This window comes from Lynx rufus, unplaced genomic scaffold (genome assembly GCF_022079265.1).
Source record: "Lynx rufus isolate CCGP_SWC_20201006 ecotype Redwood Valley unplaced genomic scaffold, mLynRuf1.p SCAF_2, whole genome shotgun sequence".
Taxonomy (NCBI): domain Eukaryota; kingdom Metazoa; phylum Chordata; class Mammalia; order Carnivora; family Felidae; genus Lynx; species Lynx rufus.
Window position 1 is genome coordinate 174,058,376 of NW_025814834.1, and position 16,578 is coordinate 174,074,953.

The following is a 16,578-nucleotide window of genomic DNA, read 5'->3' on the forward strand; positions in this document are numbered from 1 at the left end:
AATAAAACAAAACCCTCTTAAAAAAAAAACGAGAAAAGAAAGCCAAGAACAAGCATACAACACTCCTTTTTATAACTAAATGTTAAGAAAGCATTCCTGTGTAAGCCAGTCTCAAATGGAAACCAACAGAACATACTTGCCTGCCACCGACAAGCTAGGAAGCACATTATGTCTATGCTCGATTCTGGTCAATGTATAGTATCTAACATTGTAGTAATAATAGTAACTGTAATTAGAATAATAAAAGGTGAAGCTATTGGCGATTTTGTGCCCAGGAAATATCAGGGCACCATGCTGCATATTCACATGGACGATCTCATTTTATATTAACTCTGTCTCAAGTTCGTATTAGTAATGCCACACACACTGGTGGATAAACGGAGGTACGAAGAGGTTGAGTGACGTGACCAAGGTCACACTGCTAGTAAAGGGCAGAGCTGAATGGATCTGATTTAGCACAACACATTTCAATCTCAAAGAAGACACCTGAGCTGTTTGATGATTTCAATCTTTTTGGTCTCTCTAGGTCCCCATTCTTACTATTACTCATCAGAGAACTCTCAGTGTAAAGGGTAGGGTGACTGACAGCGAGTTTCTGTTAAAAGAATGTGAGATAATGGAGACTTTCTCATAAACGGTATAAGCTCTGGCTTCTTCTCCAGACTGTTATGTGTTGATACCTCCCAGATAAATGAAGTTATAAATGTGATGATAGGGCTAAGAAGACTATTTAGATGCACATGGAACATTCTTGAGAACAGATCACATACTGGGACACAAATCAGCCCTCATCAAGTATAAAAAGATCGAGATCAGACCACAACACTATGAAACTCGAAATCAGCCACAAGAAAGATTTGGAAATACCATGAATACTTGCAATTAAAGAACACTCTACTAAAGAATGAGTGGGTTAAACAAGAAATTAAAGAGGAAATTAAAAACTACACAGAAGCCAATGAAAATGAAAACATGACAGACCAAAACCTCTGGGATATAGCAAAGGTGGTCATAAGAGGGAAGGACATAGCAATCCAGGCCTTCCTAAAGAAGGAAAAAAGTTCTCAAATATACAAACTAACTTACACCTAAAAAAGCTGGGAAAAGAACAGCAGATGAAGGCCAAAACCAGCAGAAGAAGGGAAATAATAAAGATTAGAGCAGAAATCAATGATACCGAATTAAAAGAAAAAAAAACAAAACAGACCAATGAAACCAGGAGATGGTTCTTTGAAAGAATTAACAAAATTGATAACCCCCTAGCCAGACTGATCAAAAAGAAAAGGGAAAGGACTCAAATAAATAAAATCACGAATGAAAGAGGAAAGTATACAACCAACACCACAGATACACAATTGTAAGAGAAGATAATGAGTAATTACATGCCAACAAACTGGGCAAACTGGAAGAAATGGACAAATTCCTACAAATCTATAAACTATCAAAATTGAAACAGGAAGAAATAGAAAATTTGAACAGACCCGTAACCAGTAAAGAAATTGAATCAGTAATCAAAAATCTCCTAACAAACAAGAGTCCAAGGCCAGATGGCTTTCTAGCGGAATTCTACCAAACATTTAAAGAAGACGGAACACCTATTCTTTTGAAGCTGTTGCAAAAAATAGAAATGGATGGAAAACTTCCAAATTCATTCTGCAGGGCCAGCATTACCTCGATTCTCAAACCAAAGACCCCACTAAAAAGGAGAACTAAAGACCAATTTCCCTGATGAACATGGATGCAAAAATTCTCAACAAGATACTAACAAACTGGATCCAACAATACATTAAAACGATTATTCAACATGATCAAGTGGGATTTATACCTGCGATATAGGGCTGGTTCAATATCCACAGATCAATCAATGTGATACATCACATTAATAAAAGAAAGAATAAGAACCACATGATTCTCTCAATAGATGCAGAGAAAGCTTTTGACAAAATACAGCACCCTTTCTTGATAAAAAACCCTCAAGAAAGTAGGGATGAAAGGATCACACCTCAAGATCATAGAAGCCACATATGAAAGACCCACCGCTAATATTACCCTCAGTGGGAAAAAACTGAGAGAGTTCCCCCTAAGATCAGGAACATAACAAGGATGTCCATTCTCACACAGTATTGGAAGTCCTAGCCTCAGCAATCAGACAACACAAAGAAATAAAAGGCATCCAAATCAGCAAGAGGAAGTCGAACTTTCACTCTTCATAGATGACATGATACTCTATGTGGAAAACCCAAAAGACTCCACCAAAAAACTGCTAGAACTCATACGTGAATTCAGCAAAGTCATAGGATATAAAATAAATGTACAGAAATTGGTTGCATCTCTATACATCAATAATGAAGCAGCAGAAACAGAAATCAAGGAATCGATCCTATTTGCAATTACACCAAAACCCATAAAATACCTAGGAACAAACCTAACCAAAGAGGTGAAAAATCTATATGCTGAAAACTATAGAAAGCCTATGAAAGAAATTGAACAAGACACACAAAAAAAATGGCAAAACATTCCATGCTTATGAGTCTGAAAAACAAATATTGTTAAAATGTTGATACTACCCAAAGCACTCTACATATCCAATGCAATCCTTACCAAAATAAACATCAAAATAACACCACTCTTCACAGAGCTAGAACAAACAACCCAAATACTTGTATGGAACCAGAAATGACCCCAAATAGCCAAAGCAATCTTGAAAAAGAAACCCAAAGCAGGAGGCATCACAATCTCAGACTTCAAGCTATACTACAAAGCTGTAATCATCGAGACAGTATGGTACTGGCACAAAAACAGACACTCAGATCAATGGAACAGAACAGAGAACCCAGAAATGGACCCACAAACATATGGCCAACTAGTCTTTGACAAAGCAGGAAAGAATATGCACTTGAAAACAGACAGTCTCTTCAACAAATGGTGCCTGGAAAATTGGACAGCAACATGCAGAAGAATGAACCTGGACCACTTTCTTACACCGTACACAAAAATAAACTCAAAATGGATGAAAGACCTAACAGTAAGACAGGAAGCCATCAAAATCCTAGAGGAGAAAACAGGCAACAAACCCTTTGATATTAGCCACAACTTCTTACTCCACGTGTCTCCAGAGGCAAGAGAAACAAAAACAAAAATGAACTATTGGGACTTTGTCAAAATAAAAAGCTTCTGCACAACAAAGGAAACAATCAGCGAAACTAAAAGGCAACCGACAGAATGGGAGAAGATATTTGCAAATGACATATCAGATAAAGGGTTAGTATCCAAAATCTATTTATTAAGAACTTATCAAACTCAACACCCAAAAAGTAAATAATCCAGTGAAGAAATGGGTAAAATACATGAATAGACACTTTTCCAAAGAAGACATCCAGATGGCTAACAGACACATAAAAAGATGCTCAACATCACTCATCATCAGAAAAATACAAATCAAAACCACAATGAGATGCCACCTCACACCTGTGAAAATGGCTAAAATTAACAATACAAGACACAACAGATGTTGGCAAGGATGCAGAGAAAAAGAACCCTTATGCACTGCTGGTGGGAAAGCAAACTGGTGCAACCACTCTGGAAAACAGTATGGAGGTTGCTCAAAAAATTAAAAATAGAACTAGCCTTCAACCCAGAAAATGCACTACTAGGAATTTATCCAAAGAATATAGGAGTGTTGTTTCAAAGGGGCACATGCAGGGGCGCCTGGGTGGCGCAGTCGGTTAAGCGTCCGACTTCAGCCAGGTCACGATCTCGCGGTCCGTGAGTTCGAGCCCCGCGTCGGGCTCTGGGCTGATGGCTCAGAGCCTGGAGCCTGTTTCCGATTCTGTGTCTCCCTCTCTCTCTGCCCCTCCCCCGTTCATGCTCTGCCTCTCTCTGTCCCAAAAATAAATAAACATTGAAAAAAAAAATTCAAAGGGGCACATGCACCCCAAGTTTTAGAGATGCACTATCGACAATAGCCAAAGTATGGAAAGAGCCGAAATGTCCATCAACAGATGAATGGATCGAGAAGCTATGGTATGTATGTATATATGTACACACACACACACACACACACATACACACACTGGAATATTACTCAGCAATCAAAAAGAACGAAATCTTGTCATTTACAACAATGTGCATGGAGCTAGAATGTATTATGCTAAGCGAAAATAGAGAAAGACAAGTATATGATTTCACTCATATGTGGAATTTGATACAAAACAGATGAGCATAAGGGAAGGGAAGCAAAAAACTGTATATAAAAACAGACAGGGAGACAAACCGTAAGAGACTTCTAAATACAGAGAACAAACTGAGGGTTGCTGGAGGGGTGTTGGGTGGGGGGATGGGCTACATGCGGGAGGGGCATTAGGGAGGACACTGGGTGGGATGAGCACTGGGTATTACACTTAAGTGATGAATCACTAAATTCTATTCCTGAAATCATTATTACACCATACGGTGACTAGCTTTGATTTAAATGAAAAAAAAAAAAAAGAATATATTTGCAACGAATGTATTCTTTATCAGTGAGACTTTGAAGACTTTAAGCCTCGTTGTTCCTTTCTCTGCCTCTCAGTCTCTTGTGACAGTAGCAGAGAGTTAGGGCAAGCAAACTGAACATTCCTTTATATGCTATTATGAAGGTAAATATCAACTAAAGAGTTAAAGTGAATTCAGCCTCTTGGCCTTTATGTAGATAAAGTGATTTTTGGTAAATGTACTTATGGCCAATGACCCAGAGCTCACACAACTGGCCAGATGAGCTGAATTAATGCTAACAATGTTGTGGCAGTTGCTTCCTTATGTTGCCTTTGTATCCTCAAAATTTAGAGTTTTCATAACAGACCACAAAATGGACCGTCAAAGCTATGATCTAAATTGTACCTCTGTTTTGTACTGAAAGATTGCCTGGTAGATACAATTAAATGACTTTTTCTTTTTTAAAAAAGTTTTTTAAAATGTTTCATTACTTTTGAGAGAGAGAGACAGAGCACAAGCCAGGGAGGGGCAGAGAGAGAAGGAAACACAGAGTCTGAAGCAGGTTCCAGACTCTGAGCTGTCAGCACAGAGCCCAACGTGGGGCTTGAATTCATGAACTATGAGATTATGACCTAAGCCGAAGTCAGAAGCTTAAAAGACTGAGCCACCCAGGCACCCTTTTTCTCCCTTAAAAAAAAAAAAAGACTATTTAGACCCTAGAATTGCACATCATTTATTAAAATGGCCAACAAGCATCTTCTTCTTCTTCAAAAATAAAAGTTTATTTATTTATTTTGAGGTGCGGGGGGTTGTGAGTGGTGGAGGGGCCGGCAGAGAGGGAGAGAGAAAGAATCCCAAGCAGGCTCCCTGCTGCCAGCACGGTGCCCAGCTCAGGGCCCAAACTCACAAATCTCAAGATCATGACCTGAGCAGAAACCAAGAGTCCGATGCTTAATGGACTGACCACCCAGGCGCCCCTCCAGCAAGTATCTCCTATGCACAACGCTATATAGCAGGTGTCGTGAGGGGGGAGCTGCAAACATTCCTCAGGACAATACAGGCAGGACGTAGCGCACGCTGAGGCAGGGCCGAGCCTGGGCTCCCGCTGACCTCCCCAGCTCCATGCAGTGCCAGCCTCACCCCCCACTCTCAACTCTCTTTCCCACTTCAAGACCTCTGCACTTGTTCCTCCCTTATCTGAGATGCCATTCCCCTACTTCTTGGCCAGGCTAACTCCTGTCCATTCCTCACTCAATGTTACTTCCTCAGGCGGCTTCCCTGGTCCTCCAGGAAAGATGGAGTCTCCCTGTTCAATATTCAAACCCATCCTTGAACATCCCTGGCACACGAGACACTGGTGGTTTTAAAATCCCTCCACTGCCTGCCTCTTCTATAATAAAAGCTTCTGGAAACTGGCCTGCCTCATCCACATGCTTAGCAGTGGAGCCTCCACAGACAGAGTCGCTAGTGCAGAGCAGGAGGCCAAAGTACCGATTTGTGGGGGTGCAGGGATAAAGACGACAACTCCCTGTCCTCGGGGGTACTCACAGTGTGGTGGGATGGAAACAGCCCTAAACGGAGCACTTCAGTGCAGGGGGTCAGGACAGACAGGGCGTGGGGACCACAAGGACAGCTGAGTTCCCAGGCAGGGGTTCAGGGAGGTTTCCCCAGGAAGTGGGTCTACACTGCTGCATTCTGCAGGAATCGGCCAGGGGAAAGGCGGGGTTGGGGGCACCTCCTCGGACCACAAATCCCCAGATATTAAAGGTGTTGGCTGCCCAGGCAAGCAGGCCTTTCCAGAAAGCAGGATCTAGAGGGCCACTGACAGGCCCTTACATTCCAACAACTTTCTAGGTTTTTCCAAGGCTTTTTCCAAATTCTACCTTCCCAAGCACAGCAACTTGAAAACCTCAGCCATTGTTCATCAGAGGCCCATCAGCAGGGGGGAGTAAGACTCTTTCGAACTTTCCGTGGTGGTTATCACAGCAGCGAGGTCTCAGCAATCAGGCAACTGAGGTCCGAGACTGAGCCTGTAAGACTTCCTACTGGCTTTCATCAAGTCCTCTGCTCTGCTCAGTACCGTGGGTGCCTGCAGACTGCGGTTCCCAGACTCCAAGTGAGCCAAGGTCGGCTGGGAGATCTGAGGGCTGCAGGAAGCGGAGAGCCAAAGCATGTCTCCTCCTGCATGATGACTTCAGACCTGCTGACAGGGCCGCATGGCTCTAACATCTGCTGGTGTCTGCCACCCTTGGACTCTGGTAACCTGTTTCCTTTGTCCCTCTAGCCTAAAGGGGTAGTAGCAGCTTCTATTTCGCTGATTTCCAGCTTGCTTTATGGGGATATAGCCCTTCTTGGCCCCTTCATGATCTGGGTCACCTTTTTTATGTGTACTAAATTCTATTTGTTAAATACTTAGAGCACTTTACATTTTTCTGGGTGGACCCTGAGTGACAGAGCTCCTCATCCAGGGCACAAAGGCTTTTGCACAGGAAGAAACCCTAGATATGAGCTAGTATGAATTGAGCTCGTTTTACACACGCTCTCCCCATGCATGTCTCATTTTATTCTTCCAACTGTTATCAACCTCATTTCAGAGATGAGGAAATGGAAGCTTACACATGAGGAGAGGAACTTAACCAACTTCACAAAGCTCACAAGAAGCAGGGCTGGGCTTCATATCCAGGTAGTCTGATTTCAAACTGCTGGTTCTTGGGTTTTTTCTCCAAGGTAAAAACCCAATAATTAGTGGCTGATATTTACTTATCTGTATATCTCAAAATATTGATGTCTTAAAGATGCTGATGCTGAGATCCCTGACAGGAGAGAGCGTAGCCACTGCTGGTCCACAGTGTTATAAATAAGTTCAAGGAATTTCTGATGATGACCTATATTTACTGGCTCCACATACATAAAGCACAGGCAAAGCATATCTCACAGGGTTTCAAATAGCAAAATGGGGGAAAAAAGAAGTCTGTGACAAATATTTCTTTGTTTCTTCTCCAGTAGATTCATTGTTGATATTCTAGGCTTGGACTCTGAGAACTAGGGTGTCGTATAGGAGAGGAGTGGAATTTGGAGACAGGAAGACCTGTTATAAAATGAAGAAAATGGCAATGTCATATGGTTGCTCTGATACTGAGCAGATGTTTAAAAATGAAAGTTTGGTTAATGGTAGCTATGTCTCCATCACCACTACCACAGTGATTCCAGCACCAGCTCATCATCAGCATCAACCTCATCTGAATTATTTCCCAAGAGATAGTGGTCTCCTTTCGTGTCTTTCTAGCAAACATATAAGACATCTAAGATCGGCTGAGTACTGGGCTAAGCTCTTCAAATGTTATCTCACTTAATTTCCACAACATCCATAAAGCATACATATTCTTTCCCCCCTTCAACATATGCAGAAGGAAAGGATCAGAGAGTTCAAGTAACAGGCCCAAGGTGATACAGAGAGAAGGAGGAATGTCAGGATTTGACCTTGTCCTGCCCGATTCCAAAGCCCATGTTCTTTCTCTACTCCTCCAATTTTTGATGTTAGACTGTCTCATATAAAGGAAATACCTTTCTAAGTGTTGGCACACCATGGAACATTGGTAAGAGCCATGGGTTTAGAGTTAGAAAATCTGAGTTTTAGCCATATATTCTGCCATAGTACATCATAGTTTGAACTGTTCCATCACATTCACAACGGAAGACATGGATCATAAATGGAGATCCTTTCTCAGCCATTCTCAGTACACAATACACACGGTGCTTCTTCAAACAACCAAGTCAAGTTTCCCCTTTCCTGGCAACAGGAAGGCAGAAAAATGCATCCCCAAATCCTACATTCTCAAGCTCCGAGATGTGGATAACCTCAGGTCAGGCGTGTCTAACATGGGTAAGAGGCAGGTCATGTCCAATTTCTCTCAGGAGAGGCCCTCTAACCCTGCCTCACGTCCACCCTATTCAATAGCAGTGCGTAGCTGATGCCCGCTGTGAGGCCACATGAATCCAAGAGCTGACATATCTCATTCTTCCTTTGGCCACATAGAGCTTGGAGGGGCCTTCCCTGAGAAAAGAGGCCCAAAGCAGGGAAAGCAACAAAGGGCAGAAGGAGATTTCTCTTTCTGAATAAATACATTTCACAATCCAAAGAGGACGCACAGGCTGCACTCGTACATCAGGAAACAATTCACGAGACACGATTTTGACAAGCACAGCCCTCAACACTGCTGGGGCCCTTCATATGACGATCAAGTATCAGCTTCTTTAAAGCAGAAAGTTTAAAGGGCAAAATGAGCAGCTGAAGAAATCAGCACACACACACACACACACACACACACACACACACACACAAAGTGAGACATTCAATCGTATTTTCCCTGAAAGTTGCATAACGCTCAGCGGTGGTAGTTGCTCAATAAACTTTTGAATGAAAAAAATAATCAGAAAAACAAGCTTGCTGAGTCAATGAATCAATGCAAGTCTTATTTAATGATTCCTACTCCTCCACATACACAGACCACAGTACCTATCAGGATTATGTTTTAGAACAAAATTAAGAAGAAAAAATTAAAACCTCCTGTACAACTCTCCTGTTTAGCCTATGTGCTCTCTCCCTCTCCCCTATCTACCAACCATCCATCATTCCTTCCATCCATCTTTAAAATATCTACAATATTCATGTAAAAGAAAAAAGAAATAGCAAATGTTACAATTAAGAGTAAGTTATCCTGTAATTTATCAAGCCACACTGCTTTGAACACTTTAGAGGATTATATGGAAGAAAAGCATCTCAAGTTCTAGCATTTGTGTTAGAATTATCTCATACTTGACAGCTATATAAAGTACTTTATAACTTGCAAAGCATCCTCAAACACTGTACCCTTCATTTAGCTTTTAGAAAATCCTGCGATATGTTATTTTCTCTCCAGATCAGAGTCGAAGAAACTGAATTTCAGAGACGTGAAGTCACTTAGTCAAGTTTATTTAGCTACTGAGAGGCAGAGCTACAGCTCACACTAAGGTTTTTTAGCCTCCCGGTCTGCAGTTTTCTTCCCCATGTTTGAAAATAAAAGATCTGCTACAGATGTGTTGGCATCTTGAAAAAGATTCTCTTGAAATAACAGCCTCAGACACCTTCTCCAAAGAGAAAAAGAATGAAAAGGGTTTTGAGCATTACCTAAGACTGTATCATCTTTAGATTACAGACTTGGCCAGTTAGAGGCATGAATGGAGTGACAAATTCCATCAAATGTGTGGTTCTACCAAGCTTAGTTGTTCCTAAGAGGTTGATAGGATCCCTGGGGAGGAGGCTCTCTAGAAACCACCAGCCTCACGTATGCAAAACCTGTACCAATAACTGTCAGCTCCTGGAAGGGCAGGAACCATATCGAAGACATTTGCTCTGCAGGGGACTAAACACTAGTCTATATGCAAGCAAGCACTGAATTCTATTCTTCTGACTAATACTCATTCATGTTATATAGAGTACAACCCATGGGGTTGGCATTACAGTGTTGTGTTTCAAGGCATGGACTCGTTCATCATGTGACCTTAATCACGTTTCTAATCTTTATGCTTCAGTTTCCCCATCTATATAATATGAATAACGGTATCCTCTTCTAGGATTGTTACAAGGATTAGATGTGTTAACGTATGCAAAGTGCTGTCCGATAGAGGGAACACTTGGAGATGATGGAAATGTTCTCTATCTGCACGGTCCCCTAGAGTAGTCACCAGGCCCGTGTAGCAATTGAAAATGTGGATAGCACAACTGAGGGACTGACTTCTCTATTTTATTCAACTTTAATTATTTTAAATAGCCACATGTGGCTAGTGGATACTGTACTAGACAGTGCAGGTCAAAGCATGCCCAGCACTCTATGACTGGCTTGGTGTTTTTATTATTGTAGTTATTTTGTCCTCAGACTGAGAGCCTTGACTCCTCACTTATATGCCCTTGGGCAAATGCCTCATCTTTAGAACCTCAATTTCAGTATCTGAAGATTCTGGAACAACAACACTTACCTTACAAAACTGCTGTGGGAATAAGGTGAGATGCACGTGGAACATACCAGCACTCAACAAATAAGAGCTATGAAATCCAGGACCTATAGAAGTGCTTGGCGCAAGTTTAACAGTCTTTCCACTTTATTCCTGAATGTGTCTTACCCATTCATACCATTGATCAATTGCTCATGCTGTTCTCTGGTTTAGAACATTCTTTCTATAATACGCTCCATTCCCAACAATCTACCTGGGGAACATGGGCTTCGTTTTACATTTTTTAAAATGTTTTTTTTTTTTTTAGATGTTTTTGAGAGAGAGAGAGAGAGAGAGAGAGAGAGAGCGAGCGTGGTAGGGGCAGAGAGAGGAAAGCACAGAATCTGAAGCAGTCTCCAGGCTCTGAGCTGTCAGCACAGAGCCTGATGCCAGGCTCGAACCCAGGAACCGGGAGATCATGACCTGAGCTGAAGTCAGATGCTTAACCAACTGAACCACCCAGGCGCCCCAAAGGGCTACATTCTGAAGATTCAACTCTTTCATCAGAAGTCTTCTCTGGTCACACCTTTCCCCATCCCTCTGGGAACTCTAGCCAGGGAGAATCAACAGATCCTCTTTCATTACACCCCACTCCCTGACACTGTCCAGATTCTATCCGTGTATCTATAATTTCTTTGTGTGCACAGCTGTCTTCCTCTACTAGACTATGAGAAGACTGAGGGCAAGGCAGGCCTTGACACTGCAGTGGCTCCGTAATTTTTGTTGCTGTTGTTGTTCAATACATGAATGAATGGATGTGGCCTAAGATGGATACTTGTAAAGCACAAGGGGTTTTCTAGATAAAAGGAACAAATGTAATCATGCAAAAAATGCTCTGTGTCTTAAGTATGATAATGATGAAAAATACTGAAGAGTTTTGAGCGACAGCTCATGGGTAATAGTGAAATTATTACTGGAGCCTCACAACATACCTCCTTTAGAAGAGTCAAAATCACTGGTAAAGAGGAAAGGCCCTGAGATCCTTACACTTACTGAAAGATAGCTTTGTGCCTCACATTTTGCAAAATTGTTGTATTAAACTCTTACAAGGATCTTGAGAGGTAGTTATTACTGCACTGTTTTACTAACAGGGAAAATGAAACCAAGGTTATCAAGTAATTTGTGCAAGGTCCCTCACTGCGAGAGAGAGAGAGAGAGAGAGAGAGAGAGAGTCGGGGAGAGGGTATCACATGCAAATCTACCCAACTCTAAATCCTATGGCATCTACAAAAAAACAAGTTCCTTTCTTTTCAACTATGAGCAGGAATGCGAAGTATTCACACTCGGCATAGCTGAACTCAGATCCCTTTCAGGATTTATTGTTATAATGCCACTGCAGCAGTCCAAAGGGTTCATCTCAAGCCCAACACATGAAGGGGAGTGAAACAGCTGAAAAGATTTCTGTGATCCTAGTGTTTGATGAAACATCACCTTGGCTTTGAAAGAAATGTGGTTTAGAATTCACCCAATCTAAATCCTGAAATAGACTTATCTTTAAAAAAAACAAAACAAACAAACAAACAAAAAACCAAAAGCCCTATGTGGTAAGTCTACAAAGAAATTTTACACACCTGGACAGAGCCATCGTCCCCCGCCCCACCACACCCGCCACAGAACCAGAAAGATAATATGGAAGAGGGGGACAGACTTTCACTGATATTTGAAATGAGATGGGGACAGACTTTCACTAGATATTTGAACTAGTCAGGGCAGAATGGTTAGGAACAAGGGCTCTAGAAATGGACTCCCTGATTTAAAGTCTGACAAGCCGGTCACATCACTTCACCTTCCTGTGTGTCAGTTCCCTCATCTATAAAACTGGAAAAATTATCATGTCTAACTCATAAAGCTATTGTGACAATTAAGGCTGAAGAACAGTGCCTGGAACACAGTTTACTCGGTATCTTTGCCATTGTTGTGACTAATGACAACTCTCGATCTTTGGTGCTAATAGCAGGGCTTGGAGGGAGAGGGCAGGCACACGTGCTCAGCGTGCTGCGTGCTTTGTCTGAGTTGTTTGGGTTTATTTGGATTGACTGAACCTTTTTTTTTTTCCCCTTTCTGTCCTTGAGTACACTCCTGGTGACACAATAATGGGGGGCCCAGGGGAATAAGGAAGCTAGGTACCAGATAGCCGCAACAATCCAGGCTAACATTTTGAACATGGTTGAGAATAAACCAAAAGCTGTTTTTATCTCTAAAAGCCACAATAACGTGTAGCACTATTCATACTGCAATTCAACGTGGCGATGGCATTTATCATTTCTGTCTAAACGCTGCACTCTTCCCTGACTTGCACCAATCGGGAACCAATACAAGAGCCCAGAGAACAAAGAACTGACCTTCAGATAACTGGGTCCCCCTTCCCTGTTCCTCCCTTCTAGCCAGAAAGATCAAATCTCGAAGGTAGACTAGTATGTAATAGCTTGGAAATCTGAGCCTTACAGAGAGCTAGCAAAATCCACAGGAAAGACAAAGCAAAAACTTGGTTTCAGAAATTCCTTTCTTTCTAACCTCAATACAGCCTCCAGATTACTTGGGACATTCTCATATATGACCTCATAAGAGACAATTTTTCACTTTGAGGCATTAGACATGGTAAAGGGTCAGGCTGCAATCCAATGCAAACGGCCAAGGTAACACATGAACGTTACTTTCTAAAATACAGAAATCAAAAGAAAGAGGAGTGGCCCAAGTATAACAAATGTATCTAATGACACAAATCCTTAAGCAGATCTGAAACTGTGACTCTAAATCACACAGCTTCCTTCTGTTATCTTATAAATTAAATTAATTCACCAACTATATACCGATTCCCAATTATAAGCCAGGCACTACGTTTCACGCTAGAAATCTATAGATGTAAGTTGTTTCCTTTTGTTCTGCAAGGTCCCAGTCTAGTAAGGGGTGGAGAGATATGTAGGCAGACACTCATAAGACAGTAGGGAACAACCGAGGACTCAGATCTGAGTAGGTCTAACGGACGTATGGAGCCCTGGCCTGTGACCTACCCTGGAGAGTAGGGTAGGACCTACTGAAGGAGGTGAGGCAGGAGGTATGTCAGTCAGGATGGGGAGGAGATAGGGAGGGAAAGGCATTTCTGGTAGAACTTGAGACAAAATAAAAAAGAGAAGCAGACGACACAAGGTCACTGAGCCACACGGTCTGAAGGAGACAAGAGTCTTATATTGTGAAGAATTCGGTTGGTGTAAAGCTCTAAGTCTGAATCAGACGGACCCAGTTCACAAGGGTGCTAAGCAACCTTCAATAAGCTAACTCTCCTCAGCTAACCTCACGCCTCGGTTTTCCCAGTTGCAAGGTGGCAATAATGGCACTGGCTGTACAGGGTCAATATTCTTGACTTCAGCACTATATATCCAGTGTCCCAAGACACCTCCCCACAGTCTTGACCAAACTGGAATGGCTGGTCACTTTGTGCCTGGGTTCTAGGAAATGTGCCCCATTTCTTCCTGGAGAAGGTAAAGTAACACTAAGTTTCCTTCAGCAACCTTGTCTTGTCCCTAGACAAATGGTCTCGTTTATAAAATTCTCTGATGGCTCCAAAAAGGTGGAGAGAGGACCCAGCAGCCTTGATAAACCCCTCAAAGACACAGCGCAGACCAGTGAGATGTTTCAGGGACACACTAGGAGGGACACAGGACTTGCTCAGACAGCTTGTAGGACGCTCAGAGTATGGGGGCAAGGCCTGAAATCTCAGAGAAAAAGATCTCAGCTGGCAGGCGAGCTCTCCCCAACCAAGCTCAGCCAAGCTGAGCCAAGCTCAGCACCCCCTCCTTTGGTGTGAGTTTCGGTTCCATCAAAAACTTCCAGAGGTTTTGTGGGGTTAGTTGAACATTGACAGATTCTTCAAAGCCTGGAATTCACTCTGAGAGCCAAAAGCAGGCCAAGTTTCTATGGGGCTAGGATTTCCCCCAGGGAGGGTCACAGGGCTCCACCACACCTAGACTGATTAATCTACCCCTGCCCCAAGCTTCAGACAACAAGGAGACAAAAAAGAAAAATAGATCCTGAGGCTGGATCCTGATTCAACACCCCTAGCTCCATTCCCGGGAGAGTAGGAGTGGGAGTGTAAGGCAATTCCCAGCACCGGACAAAAGTCAGGCCAGAGCGGCAGTGAATTAAAAGTGATATGCAGAGCAGCTGGTGAGAGGGGGAAAAAAAAAAAAACACAAAATCTGAGCAGGATGAAGGGCCCAGGGTTTTAACACAATGAATGACATGTGGCTGAAATCGTTTCAAAGAGAACAAAAGCTTAGGTAAATAAATAGTGTGGAAGATGAGAGCAAAAATGAATTACAGGAAATCCCACGAGGAATACACTGGCATTTTTCAAAAACTGTAGTTGAAACAACAACTCTGCTTCAGCAGAGATCAAGACTCAGCCCTCCTATTCTCCCTGTGCACCTGCTCCTGATTGTCCACCTTCCTGGGACCACAGCCCCAACCAGGCTCGGCTCTCCTTCCCCTGTGCCCATCCAAGCTCCACGGAGTAATGGGTGATAGCCAGAAGGCAAGAGACTTCCAGGCACCCCGGTGACTCAGTGGATGATCTCAGGCAAATGAGCTGAGCTCCCTGATTCTCTGATAATTCATCTGTAAAAGGGGAAGTGACGACTTCAAAGTAAAAGTGTAAAAATACAACCGTAGTTAGACAGAACAGTGCTGGCACACGTTAGGCCCTGAATAATATTCTCTGCCTCCTGCGCTCAGTAGGATTCGATATGAGCCACATTCACCTAGTGCAACTCGAGGTCAAGTGCTGTCCTAGGCACTGAAGAGGAAATAATACTTAAAACAAACAAACAACACCAGCACTGTCCTCAAAGAGCTTACAGACTTGTGGGAGCCAAGGACGCTAGGACACAGCAGACTGATAGCGTCTGCAACGGAAGCACCAGCCTCTGGCAGGAGGAAAGAAGTCCCCCCAGCCCGTGGGGGCCGGGGCGTTCTTCACGGAAGCCCTCTTCCCCTTTTGCCCTGACGATCTGCGTGCTCCTGCACTCCAGGTCCTGCCACAGCCTTTGTCAAAAGCCTTAGCGCTTCTTCACATCACTTTACATCATCACAACCGCTATGTCTGTAGTATCTTCCCGTGCCGGGCCCTGTTCCAAGTGCGTGACACAAATTAATTTAGTTAATCCTCACAACTGCTACTATGGTAGTTAGCCCCTACTATGTAACGAACCACTACTATGGTGCCCACCTTGGAGATGAAAACAGAGGCCCAGCAGGTTAAGTAACTGACCCCTGATCACACAGGGAGCAGCAGGTGATGGCATGGAATGTAAACTCAGTCTGGCTCCAGGAATCATGTTTTCTCCCCAACCGTGAGGCTGTAGGAATGGTACATATGATTTGGGCACACACCGGTACACGTTTCTATTGGATATATGCTGGATATCCACATTATTTTTCGTTCTCTGCTCTCTTTCAAACCTCTGAACTTCACAGGGAAGAATTTTTCAGTGATTATAAAAGTAACTCCCAGTCCACACCTCAAAGCACCTGCGGCCAAGCCCAGCCTGTGGCCAAGTCAGTGCTGGGTCCTCCGGAGCTGGCTGGAGCAGGACTCGGCAGCCTCCTTCAGGGTGGCCCAGAGGCAGCGATGCGTGGGAGGATGTGAAGCAGCTACCACTGCCTTCCAACTTTGCAATGGCCCGTGCACCATTGCAAACTACCGTGCACAACTACCATGCCAGGCCTTCCAACTTTGCAATGGCCCATGCGCACCTGCTGTGCCATTCCCTGGGCACTGCCCCCCCCCCAAATTAGCCAGTCCTTCTCATCATCCATGTCCTCCCTCCATCCTGCCATCTGCCTGTCCACCTGCAGCCTAAACTCTGGCAGGCCAGCAGGTGTTCCCTCCTGTTTCACTCGGTGATCTTTCTACGGGGCTGTGTGGCCTTAGCTGAGGCTGTTATAACACAGCAGCATAAACGAGGTGCCTTTAACAACACACATTTCTTTGGGGCGCTTGGGTGGCTCAGACAGTTAAGCGACCGACTTCGGCTCAGGTCATGATCTCGCAGTTTGTGAGTTCGAGCCCCGCATGGG

The 16,578-nt window shown here is 43.4% G+C and overlaps 1 protein-coding gene across 7 annotated transcripts in view; it reads right to left on the bottom strand.

Moving 5' to 3' along the window:
* Window positions 1–16,578, bottom strand: part of FGGY (FGGY carbohydrate kinase domain containing) — a 419,346-nt gene that overhangs the window by 182,668 nt on the left and 220,100 nt on the right. The gene's annotated exons all lie outside the window — the stretch shown is intronic.